The sequence below is a fragment of the Juglans regia genome, unplaced genomic scaffold, assembly GCF_001411555.2.
Source record: "Juglans regia cultivar Chandler unplaced genomic scaffold, Walnut 2.0 Scaffold_647, whole genome shotgun sequence".
In the NCBI taxonomy this organism is placed as follows: Eukaryota; Viridiplantae; Streptophyta; class Magnoliopsida; order Fagales; family Juglandaceae; genus Juglans; species Juglans regia.
The window spans coordinates 311,764-330,653 of NW_023361327.1; the positions used below are offsets into that span (position 1 = coordinate 311,764).

Below are 18,890 nucleotides of genomic sequence, written 5' to 3' on the forward strand. Positions count from 1 at the left end.
ACCCTCCCCCCCCCCCCCTCGGTGCATGGTGAGCTGCAGGATGGTGGCACAACACCCCTAACTCTTGGTAGTATTCTCATTGTTAAACATGTTTTCTTTTCAACTACTTTTTGTACGCCCTATGATTCGTATACAAAACCAGTTAATTCTACTTAGTATTCACTACAATAAAAATGCAAATTTATGACGAATTATTTGCGACGATAATGACAATATGTAAAGAAAACAGACTCATTTTAATAGGAAATAGTCATTTTGGAAGGAAATAACTGGCCACAAATAAACAATTTTCTTGTAGTGATTATCCTGCTGCCAAAACTGATTACATTAAAGAGCCTATTTTATGTTAGATATGGTTGCTCTTCTAAATTTCTGGTATCAAAGCCTAATCTGGCTTCTGGTAGGTGATTTATATCTATTCATCTTATCTATTGTATTCTCTTCCATCCTTTACTTCATACTTTCTTAATCTTGTTCAATTCCTGTTTCTGTTGGCGCCACCCTAGTTGTAAAGAATCCCAAGGACCGTTTTTGTACGACTCATTTTGCTAGAAAAAGTGTTTAGGGCATGAATGGGTAAATGGTTGACCCTAGGATATGTGTTATGATATGCAATAGATATATATGAGAGACGATAGGATTAGTGAGTATTAATTTTAGTTTTGGTTGATTCCATGATAAATAAAATGTTTAGATATAATTCATCTATTAGTTCTAGATCTAGTATACCCCCTGATATCATTAATGAGGAGGACTTTTCTATTGATGAATCTGATAATGTTGATTTTAATAAATGTAGTATTCCAAATATTGATGCTAAATCTATTTACAAAACCAGTTGAGTTCAGTCTGCTTTTAAGACTGAGTTTAATGTTAAAACTGTTAAACAAACCTATATTATTTCTAAAATCCATGAAAAATGTTGCGTGTTTAAAAGAAAATCGATTCAAGATTTTCTAGTAAAATGTTACAAATTTCTGCATATTGGTTATGTCCAAGTTATTGTTAAACCTCTCACAAGGAAATGCATCAATGTTTCGATACTTCTTTGTTTGCTTGTTGCTAGGTTCAAGAAATTTGAAACCAACATACTTGGTATGATTCAATCTTCTCTGTATAATGGTCCTGTCCACTTTGAATGTTTCCCTTATTTAACTTTTGTCTTGGATGATCCTAACATTCTTTAAAGCTTTGACTTTAAATATTTTGACATATTGGTATGATATGGAAGAAGGCAGCAAAGCTCTTGCCATAGTTTACCATATTTATTATCGTATATTAAAAACTAATTTAAATGCTAAAGCAATTTAAAAAATTGTAGGAAATAAAACTTTGTTAAATTAGAGTTCTACTCTTGATGCTAATATTTAAGTTCCAAAAATGATTCGGTAGACAGATATTACTCTTCCTAATTAATGGACTTTGGAACATTAAGTTCCTCCTGCTAAGGTTATTACTGATTAACTTAACCTTGATTATATTCAGTAATATTTGAATGGTACTGTTAAAATTAGTTTTGATCAACTTTTATAAATCAACTAAATGAGAAATTCTCTTGCTAGAACTAGAAGTTCTTTTGTTGGATATATTGCTGATAACCCGGAAAAAAGAGACCAAAATCTCATATATTTTCTCGAAAATTTAGTAAAAACTGCTAAACCTGATTTAAAACTGAAAGGTGTCTCTACCGTCTCTCAAGTCACTTCTGCTTATTACACTACCAAGGAGACTGAAGTATCTAAAGGTAAAACCGTAAAGGAAGAAATTGATAAAGGAGAAGAAGATGTTTCATTTTATCCCCAACAACTTCAGATACGGTTCTCCTATTCATCACAAACAGCTTACTGTGATTAATAGAGTTTTTGAAATTAATTTAATTGCTTTATATAATAAATATAGTTATGCTAAAAATAGTGATAAGAGAAAATATTATCATGTTACTTTTTCTGATTCTAAAAAATTAGGTGTTAAAAGGAAATAGAAAGAAAAAATGAATGGCCTACAGAAGCACATACTTTTATTTGATATCCTTGAAAATTATTATGTTTCTAAACTTAGTTTACATGTTGTGAAAATCAATTTTGTCAAGGAAGATGGAAAGATTATGGTTAAATTTAGCCACCGTCCTTTAGAGACAATTGTTATTTCTCATAAGGGAGCATAAATAAATGCATATTCTTTTAAAGTACCCAATGCTGATTCCAACGCCAACATTTTTACTGAAACAAAAAAAATTATTGAACAAAACAATTTTGTCAATCAACTGTTCATGTCATAGGTTAGCAATTGGACCATATTGAAGAAAAGGTTGAAAGTCATGTTTCTACTTGGACTCCCAAAATTGAAAACCCTATTAAAAAACCTTTGATTATTTTTCCAGAAAATGGGCAAGGTCAAAAGACCAAACAAGCCAACACTCTTGATAAAATTAATCAAATGCTTGCTAATTTAAAGAAAGAACAACCATCTACCAGTGCTTTAAATAGCAATGGAAAGGAAGTTGTTTCAGGCTTTTCTACAGAAGAATCATTGGATATTGATTCTTCTGATCAAAATTTTGTTTTATTTGAAAATAATTTTCAAGATATTGATTTGGAAAAACTTGGGATTAACATATTTTTTTCAATAAGGCCCAATCCAATGAGTCTATAAGGAAAAATCCGTATCTCAGACTGACTCGACCTGATTTACAGTTTGAAGAAAGAATTTTTCAAACACAGTTTTCTGTTTCTTCTGATAAACTTTATTAATGTAATATTGATGGATTATCTGAACAATAAATTCTTAATACCATGAATAAAATGTCCATGGTTGCAAATGCTTATGTTAATAACAGTAGTCTTAGTTAAACTGATACAGTCAATTTATTAACTACAAGATTTTCTAGTATGTTTCAACATTAGTATAATAAGCATCTATCAAATGAGCAAAGGAAACCATTTGAGATGCAGTTAAGTATGATGATGAAGGCTTACCTATTTTTTAGACAACCATAGGAAGAGGCATCCCTGATGGTGTTAATACTTTGATTTATACTATTCTTAACCAGTTTATTAGAACTCCCTCTAACATTACTAATCGTATTAGTGATTATTTAAATAATTTGAGCTGCCATCAAATGTCTGATTATAGATGGTATCAAAATGTTTTTATCTCTAGTGTTATGCTTAGGGACGATAGTCATAAGCCTTTTTAGTCTAAAGAAAATTTATTGATGGATTACCTCATTTATTCGTTCATAAATTTTTTTCCCCATAAGAAATAGACTTCAATTCATTCCATAAAGGAAGTTACATCTGTGACTCAAGATACAAGTCAAAATCACATATGTTGTAAGCTTTCCCGAACACAAAACTTTGCGACGAGCATTATCTAAATTTCAAGAAACTCTAAAAAAAGAGAGCATCGTTCTATGTATAAAACAAAACAGAGGAAAAAACAATCTGCATCAAAATTTCATCCTCCATAGGAGGAGAAGTGAACAACACATCCATCCTCCTAAACGGAGGAGGGAGGAACCAAACACTACTATAGACAAACCTCCAATAGCCTATCTCAATTATTTTCTAACACAAACACAAACTGAAGTATAGACACAAAACCACACAATAGAAAATTGAAAAAAAGAGGAAAACAAAAATTGTGGTGGTGCATGAGGGACACGCGCCACCCTAGGAGGAAGCTGATCGATTGATCTTGCAGGTGCCGAAGTCGCTGGACCCTGAGGTACCGCGCATGGCATCAACAAAAGAAAATACGCAATGGTGCGTGGGCGCCATGTGTTCCCTTTGACCCGCGCAAGGGTGCAACATGCCTTTTTGATTGGCACCCAATCTAGTCGCTTGCTAGATCGGCAGGTGGGGACTCCACCGATGGGGCGCGTGTAAGTAGATGGTCATTGGAGAAGCTCAGATCTGACTTCTCCCCCTTATTCCAACTGAAAAAAAAAAAAAAAAAAAAAAAAAAAAAAAGAAAAGAAGAAGAAGAAGAAGAAGAAGAAGAGACGAAAAAGAAAGAAGAGGGGAGGGAGAGAGGAGGAGCCGAAGCTCCACCCCCGCGCGCGCGCGCCAGAAACTGGTTCGGGGAGGTCTTCGTTTTTAGAGAGATGTGAGAGTCTCTCTCTCTAGAATCGAGTTTTGGATTTGCTCATAAAGTTAAAGGTGAACTAATGAACTTACTGATATCTCGGGACTCCTTAATTATGATAATTACACTTAGGGCAGGTTTGGGGCACAAGACAAAATACAAAATTCTTATCTCATCTCATCTCATCTCATCATTACACCTTTTTCAAATCTCCATACAAAATATAATAAACAATTCAATTTTTTCAAATCTCAATACACCTTTTTCAAATCCCAAAACAATAATAATATTAAAACATAATATTTTAAATTTCAAAACAAAACACAAAATTTTCATCTCACCCCCCAAACCTGCCCTTATAGTGATATTATCAGTACAATTAAGAAGCTTGGCATTTGTATGTGTAATGATAAAAAAAATTGCTTCGTCAACAAATTATGAAGAATAGTAAGAAAGCCAAATATGAAATGGAAAATTTATGTGAATAATTTGGCCTTCATTATATTGCTCCTTTTAGACAGAAGTACAAATACTCTGATAAATTTGCTTAACCTCACACTAAGAAGAGAAGTAATAACCTTGATTATTTTTATAAAAAATCTTATAATTTTTACGAGAAAAATTATTTTGGTAAGAAAAAGAGTTTTCAAAACCCTTCAAAAGGAAAATGTTTTAATTGTGGCATGTTTGGACATGTTGCCGGTAAATGTTCCAAAAAGCCAAATAACTTAATAATTCTTTTTTAGCTGAATCATTTTCAGATTTGAGATTGTTAATCTCAGTTTTAAGTTCAACAATTTCTTTTTTAAGAAAAACAACTTCACGTTGTAAATCAATAGTAGAAATTTCTTTGACTTTTTTCTTTTCAAATCTTTCCAAAATTTCTTGAAAACTAATTTAGAATTTAGAATTTTCAGGTTCTTGGCAAACCATCATCTTCTTGAGCTTATAATGATATTATTCTTTGAGTTTAGGATTAGTAATCTGACTAATCATGGTTAACAAAGATTTTCTTGTTCTTCAGCTTTGGTTAAGACATTGATTGTTTTATCCAAAGATTTTCACAAGAATCATTACAACCAAGCTTAATGTTGGGTGAATCAGAAGTGTCAGTTTGGCATGATAGAGTTTTAACATGTGCTTTGATTTGGTTAACATGAGTAGTATGAATTTCAGTTCAAGGTCGAGGGTTTGAGTCTACTCTCTCAAAGTGTGCATGACATTTGTTTACTCATGTCTTTGTAAAATTCTGCAACATAGTTGAGAGAACCAATAAATCTTTGCACTAGGTTTTATCAAGAATAATATCAGTGAATTTGTCAGCAAATTCTATAGCATGGCTAATAGGTCGAATTTTGTTTTTAGAAATATCATAACCAAGGAATCTAATCTTGGTTTGGAACAATTTGATTTTCTTAGCAAGACAACAAGACCATTTTGTCTAATGATATCTAGAAATGAATTCAAATGTTTCCAATGTTCATCAATAAACTTTGAGCAAATAAGGACATCATCAATGTATACAATAGTGAAATGGGTGAATGAATTGAAAATATAATTCATAATGTTTTGGAATTCACTTGGGGTATTTTTGAGTCCAAAAGGAATTACATTGCACTTATAATGTTCAAATGGGATAGTAAAGACAGTCTTATATCTATCTGACTCACTAATCTGGATTTGCCAAAATCTTGATTTCAGGCCAAACTTGGAGAACACTAGACCGTTACTAAGCCTATGGATCAAATCATTTTCTATTGGGGATATAATACCTAATCCATTCTAAGACTTTGTTCAATGGTTTGTAATTAATAATTAGGCATGGTGCCCCTCTCTCAGTTTGTGCATTTTTCTAGACATAAAATGTAGCACAAGACCAAAAAGACTTATTATGCCTAATAATATTCTTAGCAAGAAAATCCAGTATTTCAGTTTTGCAAAATTCTAAAATCTCACTATTCATTTGAATAGGTTGAGATTTGGTGGGACTATTTTTCTCAGAAAAATCTTTAATATAAGGTAAAGTAAAAACATGTTTCTTTCTATGCCATAAAACATTTGGAAGATTAGAACAAACATCATCAATCAGTTTTTTTTTTTAAATCACTGGTTTTTTTCTGTAATAATTTGCCATAAAATTGTTCAGCTATCTTTTTATATTTTATTTCCTGTTGTAGAAAATTCAAATGTTTTGTTTTAGCAAAGAGTAAAGATTTCAAACTTTTATCAATATTAATATCAAATTTTGAAATAGATTTAAACTTTACTTTATGATTAAAATGATCAGTCGTAATACCATCATTTTCTGAAAGGAATGGGAATAAAGAAGAAATAAAAGGAATACCTAATATGACTTTGTCAGTCATATCTTTAACAAGCCCGAAAGGAATTTTAAAACAAACATTATTATAGCAAACATGAGCAGTGTTGAGCTCATACTTGATCTTCATCTGAGATCCACTAGCCGAGAATAATCTTTCAATAGATTTTTCATAATACTTACTAGGTATTATTCCTTCCTGGATATAATTCATATCTGATCTGGAATCAATCATAGTAATCACAGTAAATTCATATTCATGACAAATAATAGTAGTAACTTTAGAAAACTACTTAGGAGGAATAGTAAGATGGATCAAGCAAATTTGATTTTTGTCAGAATGAGTAGTTTTTTCCTCCTTTTGACTTCAACCTGAATCATTTATTTGGTCATCATTTTCAGAAGGAATATCTTGATCAAACTATTTATTAGTTTTTAAACATAATAACTCTTGTTTAAAAAAATAATTTTCAGATTTGTGATTGTTAATCCTAGTTTGAAGTTCAACAATTTCTTTTTTAATAAAAACTTCACTTTGTAAATCAATAGTAGAAATTTCTTTAGGTTTTTTCTTTTCAAATATTTCTAAAGTTTCTGGAAAACTAATTTTTGTTATAGAAGTTTCAGATTCTTGGCGAACCACCGTCTTCTTAAGTTTAAGAATATATTCTTCCTTGAGCTCAAGATCAGGAATCTGACTAATCAAGGTTAACAAAAGATTTTCTTGTTCTTCAACTTTTGTTAAGACATCGATAGTTTTACCCAAAGGTTTGCACCAAGAATCATTACAACCATCTTAATGTTGGGAGAATCAGAACAGTCAGTTTTTGAGTGATACTCGTAATCACTTGAACTAAATTCATTAATGTCAGATAATGCAAAGGATTTTGTTTCTAAGAGCTGAAATAGATCCTCTTGATCATTATAATTAATGTTTAACTGATTAACTTTGTTTTTAAACTTATTGGGCTTTTTGGTACATTTATCGGCAATATGTTCAAACTTGCCACAATTAAAACATTTTCCTTTTGAAGGGTTTTGAAAACGTTTTTTCTTACCAAAAGATTTTTTCTTGTAAACATTATATAGTCTTTTATAAAAATCTTCACAGTTATTATTTCTCTTCTTTGTGTGAGGTTTAGCAAATTCTTGAAAGTATTTGTGTTTCTGTCTAGAAAGAGCAATAGGAGGAGGCCAAATTGTCCACATAAATTGTGGCGCCCCCGACCCCCATGTAAGGAAACTCGAGGATCGAGACGCCAGGATGATGACAACATGGTCACGTATCCCAACAATAGTGTCAAGTGTGTGTACATGCAACGGTGTACAATAACAACTTAGCGGATTAAGTCAACTAAGTACCAGAATTTAAACACAATCTAAACATCAGTAAAGGTTTAAAAAATAGTTATACAGTCATTCAAAATAAAATATCATACAAGTCCCAAATAAAATGAGTGATCCCAAATCAGTCCTCGGGTGGAGCCGAATCCTCAGGCTCACCCTTAGCCTCATCTACATCGAAATCTGCGTTACCATAAAACGGTACTGCAGGTAAGTAAAACCCAAACAACCACGAGATAAAAATGCATTAATGCCACCCAATGCATGCATATGATGAAATATGTATTATGCCCAAAACATCATTTTCTCCGAAAATGAATATTTTCCAACACACGCCAAAATCCCAGTTGGCCCAAAAATATCTGCAACACATTTTTCCAGAAAATGATCACACAATTTACAAAATCCAACACATGCTATTTTCCCAGAACATAGTCCATTTTACCATATGCACCATGATCTCTCATAGGGATCATCCGCACACCCTAGCTTCGTAGCGATGCCTAGTTCTGCGCCCGGCGCGTACGTGGCCAAGCATCCACTACGCAACGAGCAACGCCCAGTTCCGCGCCCAGCGCGTACGTGGCCAAGCGTCCTCTAGTCCCCGCCAACAGAAGAACCACAGAGTCAGCACGAGACCATCTCGTTCAATCCCATTGTCGCTCGACAATAATCCAAGGGACGTCACTCAGTATATTACGCTCCCGAGTGACTATAGGAGCTCCACCGAGATAATGCCCCATCTCGGCTTGGAGTCATGATACACACGCACCCAAAAATCCTTTCACATGAAAACCCAGTTTTCAATAAACACATGAACATGAATGCAATACACGAAAACCCAGTTTCCTCTACAAACATGATCATGCGTGCAATTATGCAATGTACATGAACTGACACAATATCCAATAACCAACAATCAACAAGCGTCAACACAATCCAATCACACAACCAACTCCATTCTCCAATCCATCCGAACCCCTACTCCTCGGACTCAGTCTGGCATAATCAATGAAACAGTTTACAATAAAATGAGTTAGTGCAAAAATACATTTAAATCTCAAAAGTTATTTGGAAAAATACTTACAGCGCTATATAATAATTTCTGAGGGATCACGAAGCAGTAAGAAGTGGCAACACAGCTACAAAACAATGCCAAATGCACTGTGGTCGTGGGTCTCAAAGACCCACTTTTGAACGAGTACAAACGAAAACCCGAGATTGATAGGGAATGACTTAGGGATGTTGATGAAGCTAGTGGTGATGCACGTGGGAGCTCACGGCAGCCAAGAGGGGCTGGAAATGGAGGGGTGGGGTCGCCGGCTGGTGGAGGAGGCAGTGAGCTGGGCGGTGTCGCCGGACGGTGGCGCATGGCGGCGGGTTGGGTGGAGGAGAAGCAATGCAAAGGTTGAGAGAGGGAGGGGGCGTGGCGCGGGTGAGAAGCAGAGGGAGAAGAAAAAAGAAGAAAAGAAAAAGAGAGGAAAGAGAAAATTGAGGGATAGAAATGAGGTTCATTCCCCACATCTTAGGTCACGAAAAAGATCCAATGGAAACGATTTCAAAATAGCAGGTAAAATAAAATAATTCAAATGTAGTGATTAAATGAAAATAAAATAATTAAATCCAACAATAAGTTAATTAAATATGAAAAGCAATTTAAATGCATAACAATAATTAATTATAAGAAAGCACTTTAAAATAATTTCCACAAAATTAAAATCATAAAAATAAACCCACTAAAAATCCAACCAATTTTTAAAACAAGAGAATAAATAAAAATAATCATTCAGTAAAAAATACACTAAAATACGGGGTGTTACATAAATTTCTCATTTCATATTTGGCTTTGTTACTATTCTTCAATTGTTGACGAAGAGGTTTTTTATCATTACACATACTAATACCAAGCTTTTTAATTGTTCTGATAATATCATCATAAGTGTAATTATCATAATTAAGGAGTCCCGATATATCAGTAAGTTCATAATTAACTTTATGAGCAAAGAAATGAGAGAATCTATAAATAAAATTTTCTTTTCAATAAGGCTTATGACTATCATCCCTAAGCATAATTCTAAAGATAAAAACATGTTGATACCATCTATAATTAGACATTTGTTTGTTTCCAAAGTGGGTGCACTCATATCATATCATATCATGGTGGTACCAACCATATCACGTGAACCAGTATCATCATATCAGAAGCATATTCAGAATCAGAATCAAACAGATAAGTATGCCAAAGGTTTTCATATCCATATCATATCAAAACACGTGCTTAACATATTCACATCATTTCCATTTAATAAAAAACAAATCCAAATCATTTCATATCACATGTATAAAAAAAATCTCAATGATATCATATTCGCTCTTTTGCATATTTCAGAAGCATGTCAAATATTACTCATGTCTACACAATGCATGTCAGAAAATATTTTCTCTTTTTTTGTACAGATTTCATAAGTGATGCAAATAAACGACCGATGTTGATTTTTCTCAAGTTTTCATTTCATCACAAAATATGTAGAGTTTTTAGAGAGTCAACCTTAATCTCAATAATCTGTATAAAAACCTAGCATAGGAACCCCGCTTACCTGGACTTCTTAGCTTTTCAAAAATTTTCTCAAAAAATGTCGAGTCGACTATAAATCGTCATCTATAAAAATAATCACGTAATTTCTGTAAGTTTTCAAGTAATCACATATTTCGATATTTAAACTTAAGCTTCTAAAATAACCTATTTTAATTCCTCAAAACTTAAAACCCTCATAATTCCAAAATATATCATCACTTTCTAAAATTATCAATATCCACCATAACCAACGTCAACCTCAAAAAACCAATATCTAAACCCGAAACAACCAATAAATCTCACATCATAAACCAATTACACGAACAACTCCATCATCAAATCCAACCGACCCCCTTACTCCTCGGACTCAGTCCGGCACAACCAACCAATTCACAGTAAATATGAATTAGAGCAGAAATACATTTAAATCTCAAAAATTCTTTCGAAAAATACTTACAATGCTATGATATAATTTTTGAAAGATCACGGAGGTGCTAGAAGCGGCAATGCAGCAACAAAACAGTGTCAAATGCACTGTGGCCGTGGGTCTCAAAAACCCACTTTTGAACGGGTGCAAATGAAGACCCGAGATTGATAGGGTAGGGCTTAGGGATGTCGGTGAAGCTAGTGGTGGTGGTAGTTGGCTGTGGGTGGCGGCGCAAATGGTGGTTGAAGTGAAAAAATACCCAAAACGGAAATGGAGTTGAATGTGCTTCACCGGTGACGGATCGGAACTGGGGTTGGGTCCACTGGGTTACTAGGAAGTCGAGGATGAAGTGGTGAAGAGATGGTGGCCCGAAGAGGCACGACGGCGGCGCTAGAGTGAAGATGACGCCGCGGCTTGGTGTGGTGCGTAGGGGCTAACGGTGGCGCGAGGAGGGCTGAGGTTGGTGGGGTGAAGTCGCCGGTGGCTGGGGGAGCTAGTGGGCTGGGCGGTGTCGATCACCGCCAGCGCACGGCGGTGGGCTGGGTGGATGAAGGAAACGGATGGAGAGAGGGAGAGAGGGTGGACGTGCGTACGAAGAAACCAGGGAAAAAGGAAAGAAAATAATGAAAAGAAAAGAAGAAGAGGAAAAGGAAGAAAAGAAAAGAGGAAAGGGAAAATGTAGGGAATGAAATGAGGTCCAATCCTCACATCTTGGGTCACAAAAATGATCCAACGAAAACGATTTCAAAACAGTAAGTAAAATAAAATAGTTCAAACGAAATGATTAAAAATGAAGATAAATAATTAAATCTCACAATAAACTAATTTAAAATAAAGAGAAATTTAAATACATAACAATTATTAATATTCAAGAAACATGTCAAATTAAATTTTCACAAATTAAAAATTCATAAAAATAAACCCACTAAAATTTGAAAATTTAAAACAAGAGAATTAATTTTTAAATTAATAACAAATAATCCTTCAATTAAAAATACACTAAAACACGGGGTGTTACATTCCACTACATATTGCATGCATTATTTGTTATTTATACGTTACATTACAAAATACAAAATTACAATATATGTATTACAAAATCAGTAGCATGTCCATCAATGATTTAATCTCACACCAAATAACAACTTCAAGTGATTGGACTAAAAGAGATCCTGCAAAAAACAAAAAGTTTCAAGTCAAAAAGTGTTCAAGAACAAAAGAAATATTTCATTCCATCTACCTTGTAGTCATCATGCTTCTCAAAGAACATTGTCCACAAAAAATGAGTGGAGAGGGAAAGAATGCAAGGGCAATAATAAGTATATGAAGTACTTAAAACAAGCAGAAAGGGAAAGAATGCAGCAGAGATGCAAATATGTAATGGCACTTATCTGAACCTCACATGATCCACCAAGTTGTATAATGTAATATTGTTATATTGGGCAATCACAAATAATTTATTAAGAAAATATACAGTCTATATGATTATGATAAGATGGATGAGTCGTGACACAAGGAATATGCAACATTTAATAATATCATAAAATAGTTGAATAAAAGATGATAGATTCATGTTCAAGACCTAGAGATGCAAGTGTGCAGAAGATTAAAACGAGGGTCAAAAGGACAGAAACAAGCCAAGATTAATTTCAAGTATCTCCAGATTTTGATGATGTGCCAAATAGATTGGATGACTATGAAGACATTTTATCGTTTACAAAGTCCTACAAATTTATTTGCTGAAACTGGACTACCTAAATGATATCATGATATTGACAATTCCTTTTAGAAAATTGGATGCAGTTAACACTTTCTCGGATTGTGACAATATTAGGATCTGTTTGTAGCATTACTCTTTCTTACACTTCACATCAACTATAACATGGCCATGACATGATATTATACAGATAACAACATTTTACTAAACTCTATTATAATATACTCTGCTTCTCCATTCTTTAAGATAATCTACAAAGCATACCTTTGAAATATAAGTACAGTAGCTAAATATTCCTCCTAGTGATCGACTCTCCAAGTTGTTCCCAATTACATGTCTTCTTGAATCTTCCCCCCAAGTTTTAATTTGACCAACTCTTGTTACCCTGAAACATAGAATAGTGATTTGGTTGGAGCTACAGAGTACAGACTATAAGGAGCTTCTACTAGCATGGAACATGCCGACAGATCATAACAAAACAATACATTCTTATACAAATCAACAATAATAAAGCATAGAACAATAAAATAAAACCAACAACAAAAAAGAAAGTAACATGAATGGTGGTATTATAACAAAGAGTAGGCAAATGCATGGCAATTATCATTTTGGGGCAAACAAAGAGCAGATCTCTGATCATTCAGTTATATGGCTATTAACAACAAATCATGAGAACTACAAGAACCAAAACATAAACCCTCAAAAACTTTAAAAAAAAAAAAAGAAAAAAAAAACCATGTTTAACAAAATAGAGCAGATCTAGGAAAATAATTGCATATATTCTATACTCACATATTGATTTGTTCAAAAACATTGCTCATAGATCGAGAGAGAGAGAGAGAGAGGAGAGACTTACTGAAGTGAGAGAGAGAAGAGACTCTTATCGAAGTGAGAAAGAGAAGAGAGACTTACCGATCGAAAGTCCGGCAAGCGGCAACGACGAGAGAGAGAGACATCAACAAAACTTGAAGGAGAAGGCTAGGGTTTCATGGCTCGAGGGGGAGAGAAAGAGAGGAGAGCAGAGAGATAAGATTGCCAATATTATAACTTCAAATCACACGGTTATGGGTGATGCGGGTTCCAGCCCGGATGAAATCTGGTCGGAGCCCAGTTATCCGGGTTCCGGATCGGGCTAAAAAAAAAATCCAACCTGGATGAACTATCTTAGCTCATCATACCTGGCTTCAGGGAGTCCACGTCACTTCAAATGTTCACTTAGTCAAGATCCTTTAACGCGGTGTCGCTTCTTGGGCATCGTCATTAATGAGGGGGAAAAGTCCAGGGAGTGGTGCCATTAATGCAACGTGGCTCTCTAACTCACTTTACCCTTCGAGCGTTCCCTGTTATGCCCCTCCATGCCTACTGTCAGGAGATCAAGGGTTTTCCATATTTCTCGCCTACCTGCTTGCGTAGGTTCCCGAGGGTAGGGTGTCATTGGCGTGGTGTTAGAGCAGCGAGTCTCATCCGCCCCTACCATCTGCTTTCCCTAGGGGTGTGCAATTGCCCGCCCAAAACAATCTTTGGCCCGTCCGATCATAGCCCGCACTAATGGCCAGTTCATTATAACCCGACCCGACCCGGACCATTCAGGTCGGGTAAAATAATCTTTATTTTTTTTTTCCTTACATAGAAACCTCATTCTCTTTTATTTGTTATTTGCCAAACACATCCCGATATAAGGTTATAATATTATAATATCTTAAAACAGATTTTTTTTTCTTTTTGTAGCATTTGTACAAATTATAATTTTTTTTTATAAGTATTTATACAAATTATAATATAATCACTCAATCTATGTTATTGTAAACTCCATCATAATAGATTTTTTTTTTCTTTTTGCTACATAAAAGAGTACAATAAACATCATAGTTCAAAGGAGTACAATCCAAAAAGGTCCTCAAACATGAATCTTTAACAACAAATCTAGAATCTGCAGACCATAAGCCTTGAGTCACTCCTCATCAACATAAATAAAACTTGATTTGGGATCAAACTCTGAAAAAAAAATATATATTAAATGATATAAAAATAAATATTATGAAAAAAATTTAATAAATATATAAGTAAGAAATATGTTTATTACCTGATTCTGCCTCAAAACTTTCAACATTGTCCAAGGAGGCACGAAGATCAATATGTACTGGATCTTTTAACCAATTATGAGTACAAACGAGTGCCTCAACTGTTCTTGGGGATAACGAACAACGAAATGGGTCAAGCACACGACCCCCTGCACTGAAGGCTGACTCAGAAGAAACAGTAGAGACAGGAATGGCCATCACATCACATGCAACTCTTGCCAAAATAGGATACTTTATTTCATTGATCTTCCACCAATCCAAAATATCAAAATTTGGAACTTGTGCCTCACAACCATGTTCCAAGTATTGATCAATTCCTGATTTGTTCCTCAAATTACATTCAATAATTTCTTGTTCATACTCAACCCAAAAACATTACTGAGAATCAGAATCAATCATAGTAGGATCAACTGAGGAAGGAGGCTGAGAGTATGAAACTCCACTTGAACTCCCATATATAATACTATACTCCCTGTGCATGTCAATCATCAATTGTTTCAGTTTTGCAATCATTTCTTCAACTAAATTACCACCATATATTGTTTTGAACCAAAAATGCAAAAGACTAAATTTACATCTTGGATCAAGAACAACAGCAATGAATATCATCAAGTTAGTCTTTTCAATTGATCCCCAATATTTGTCATACTTACTCTTCATACTCCTAGCCATACCTCTCAACACTGGATCATTACTTTGACTCATTTTTTATAAATGCGATTGGATGCCACAAAGCACTTGAAAATATGCATTAGATGTGACATACAAAGAGTCAGAAAGTCTCACAGTAGCATCATAAAAAATCTTCAAAAATTTAACCATTATTTAAACCCTCACCCAATCACTAGAACTTGGGGGGCTCAAGCTCACACTATGACAATAGCGAGAAAAATAATCATCATCATTCTCCAATCGCAAAAATGGCTTTTGAAATGTTTCTACAACTTCTAGCATGAGATAAGTGGAGTTCCATCTGGTGGGAACATCAAGGCACACCAATTTTGAACAACTGATTTTCTCTTTCACTATACACTTTTTGAATTTTTCCATTCTTGCAGGAGATGATCTAACATATTTAACCGCATTGCACACCCTTATGATTGAATCATCACAATCTTTTAGCCCATCATTCACAATAAGGTTCATAATATGGGCACAACACCTTATGTGAATATACTTCCCCTCCAACAAATGACCTCCCACAAACCTTTTTAAGTAATCGATGGCAACATCGTTTGAGGAAGCATTGTCAACTGTAACAGTTAAAATCTTGTCAATTCCCCAATCTTGTAGACATGACTCTACATGCTTTCCAATAGTGTCCCCATTGTGATTAGGAATCAAACAAAAATTTATAATTTTTTTGTATAATTTCCATTCACAATCAATCAAATGTGCAGTAAGACACATATAATTGAAGTTCTGATTGGACGTCCAAGTGTTAGTAGTTAAACTAACCCGCCCAACTACCTTAAATACTTCCTTCAACTTCTCCTTCTCTTTTTTAAATAGTTTCTTAGTTCTAGTGACTTACATATCTTCCTAAATCCTTGTGCTTCCACCACCTTAAACGGAACCTCATCACAAACTATCATCTCTGCAATTGCCATTCGTACATCTTCTGGATCAAACTTATGTGTAGTTTGTTGATCCATGGTTCTAATTCTATTAGGGTTTTTCCTACAAACACCAACATGATGCAGCATACTTGATGTACCATGTTTTTTGGGGTGACAAGTGTAAGTCTTGTGACAGTAATTACACCCCGCTTTTGGGTCACTAAATGAACATCCAACTATTTTTGTGAAGTGTTCCCACACCGTTGAGGGGTCCTTACTTGCCTTCCTTTTGGGAGGAATGATAGTGTTACTACTAGTAGACAAGTTAATGTTTGAAGCTAAAGGAGTAGTAATCTCATCGTCTCTTAAATTTGTAGAAGTGTCACCTTTGAAGTAATCCATGATATGAACTGACATATAATAAAAGCATGAGAAAGTAAGAAAACCATGTCTGACCAATGAATTCTTTTTATTATGAGAGTGTGGAATTTAAAGAAAGATACCATAAAAGGATTTCGAGAACCTAAGTAAAAATTTTGTTTTTTTTTTTTTTTTGTTTTTATAATATTTGTAGTTTTTAATACAGAGAAAATTCTAAATATAAATAATTTTCGTGGAAAAAAGAAAAAGGCAAGGCTATTTATTGGAGGGCTTTAGGCTCTCTGATTTGTTTCCTTTTTTAATTTTTTTGGCAAAAAAAAAAAAAACCCAAAGAAAAATATGGTAAGGGCTTTAGTAGGGAGTAGCAAGGTATCTTTCTATAATATGTCTCCCTCTGTTTGCATTATTGAATCTTGGTTGTTTGGTTTTGGGGGCCTAATAGATAATAGAAGAAAGAAAATGTACATTTGGGTAGTAGCAAATGTTGAAATGGGATCCATTTTATGAGCTGTAAGTTGTTTTGTTTTGTTTCTTTCTTTTGGGGTTAATGCCAAAGTGGGTGTCTTTGAAGTTAAAGACACATGTGGATGATGCCAAATGCTTGTGGATATTTTGAGTTTTGGGTTTGTTGTTGATCGGTTTAAGAATTTTGGGGGGTTTGGTTGGAGGGTTTTTGTCCTAGCCATTGCAATGATTGCTATGGTTAACGAGCTGAATGAACTTGGGAAAGCTTTACGTAAGTTGAAAGGTTTTGCTATGTATATTTGTGCTGGTCGGGGACTGGAGGCTGAAAGGCAGTTGTGGCAAATGAAGCTTATGGGTAAAGAGGCTAACGGAGACCTTTATGACATTGTTCTAGCCATCTGTGCTTCCAAGAAGGAGGCCAATGCTATTTCACGGTTGCTTACTAGAATTGAGGTTAAAAGTTCTTTGCGCAAGAAGAAAAGCCTATCATGGTTATTGAGAGGTTACATTAAAGGAGGGCATTTCAATGATGCTGCAGAAACACTGATTAAAAAATGCTTGATATGGGATTTCATCCAGAGTATTTGGACAGGGCAGCTGTACTGCAGGGAGTAAGAAAAGGAATCCATCGTTCTGGAAATGTAGACACTTACCTCAAGCTTTGCAAGCGCCTCTCTGATGCAAGTTTGATCGGACCTTCTATTGTTTATTTGTATATAAAGAAACACAGGCTTTGGGTCATGAAAATGCTTTGAAAACTTCTATTCAAAGGCGTGAGATTCGTTAATGCCAATCTGTTCCAAAATATAGTTTTCTAGTCTAGATTTTTATAGCACAAGCACTTCTCGCTGGGATTTTACATGTTAATACAAGCACCAATTTCTAGGTGCTTTTTACATATTGATTTTATATAGTTTGGATTGCTTTGAGCTGCACAAAAGTGTTGGAAAGGCCGGTTGATCGAGGCTATTAGGAATAAAGTTGTCTTGTTCTTGGGAATAAATACTGGATAGGTGGCTGTTGTAAGCATAATGATAGAGTTTTAGCACAATGTAATTAAGTAGAGTTCAATAAAGACTACAGCATTACAATAACTTTGTGTAAATTTTGGACATCTTTCATGTATTTATATGCACTGTAGAGCTGTACACAGTAAAAGGAGGAAGCTGTTGTAAGCCGTTGTAAGCCTACAATGCCACTAGCAAATTCACTAGCCATCCCAACAACATGTCTTGAAATCTATAAGGAAGGACATGACCATGTCTGTATATATATATTTGGTTCTTTTCATTTCCTTCACATAACCACAAATAAAGAAACTTCCAGTTCTTGCACAAATTCCACCTCGTGCGGTTACCAATTACTAGAGCATATTAGAAATGGAGGAACCCATTTTGGTGAACAATTATTTTAGGGTTGATTCACCCAAATCCTAACCTTCAAAGCTCATGGGGTTTCCCTATTTTGCTGTATCTCTGTTTTCATAAAGACTATCATACTTCCAAGTAATCTAGTCTCTACCATTCGTACGATCTAGTATCTTGTTAAGAACCTCCTTGTAACATTTTCAGTTTCAGTAACACTTCGTATGGGAACATGTGTTATCTATCAGAGAAACATAACACAACAAATCAAACCCAACGATACCAGATTAACAAAGAAAGAATCAGACCCAGATTATGGCGATGGAGAACGCCGATGGAGAAGGAACATACCTCAGCCGAACAGTGATGGAGAATGTCGTTGGAGATGGCATCAGAGAAGAGGGAGAGACGCGGTTTCTTGAGGCGTGATCGCTTGGAGTACTCAATTGCTTGGAGGCACGATCGAGGAGAGAGAGAGAGAGACTCGGTTTCCTGAGGCGTGATCGAAGAGGGGGAGAGAGAGAGAGAGGTCTAGGTTTGGAGAGGAAGGAAATGAGGCTGAGCCGCTAAA

At 34.8% G+C, this 18,890-nt stretch overlaps 1 pseudogene; it reads left to right on the forward strand.

Annotated features, from left to right (window-relative positions):
- The first annotated feature begins 17,087 nt into the window (after positions 1–17,087).
- On the forward strand, positions 17,088–17,851 carry LOC108985241 (annotated as a pseudogene).
- The last annotated feature ends 1,039 nt before the right edge of the window (positions 17,852–18,890 follow it).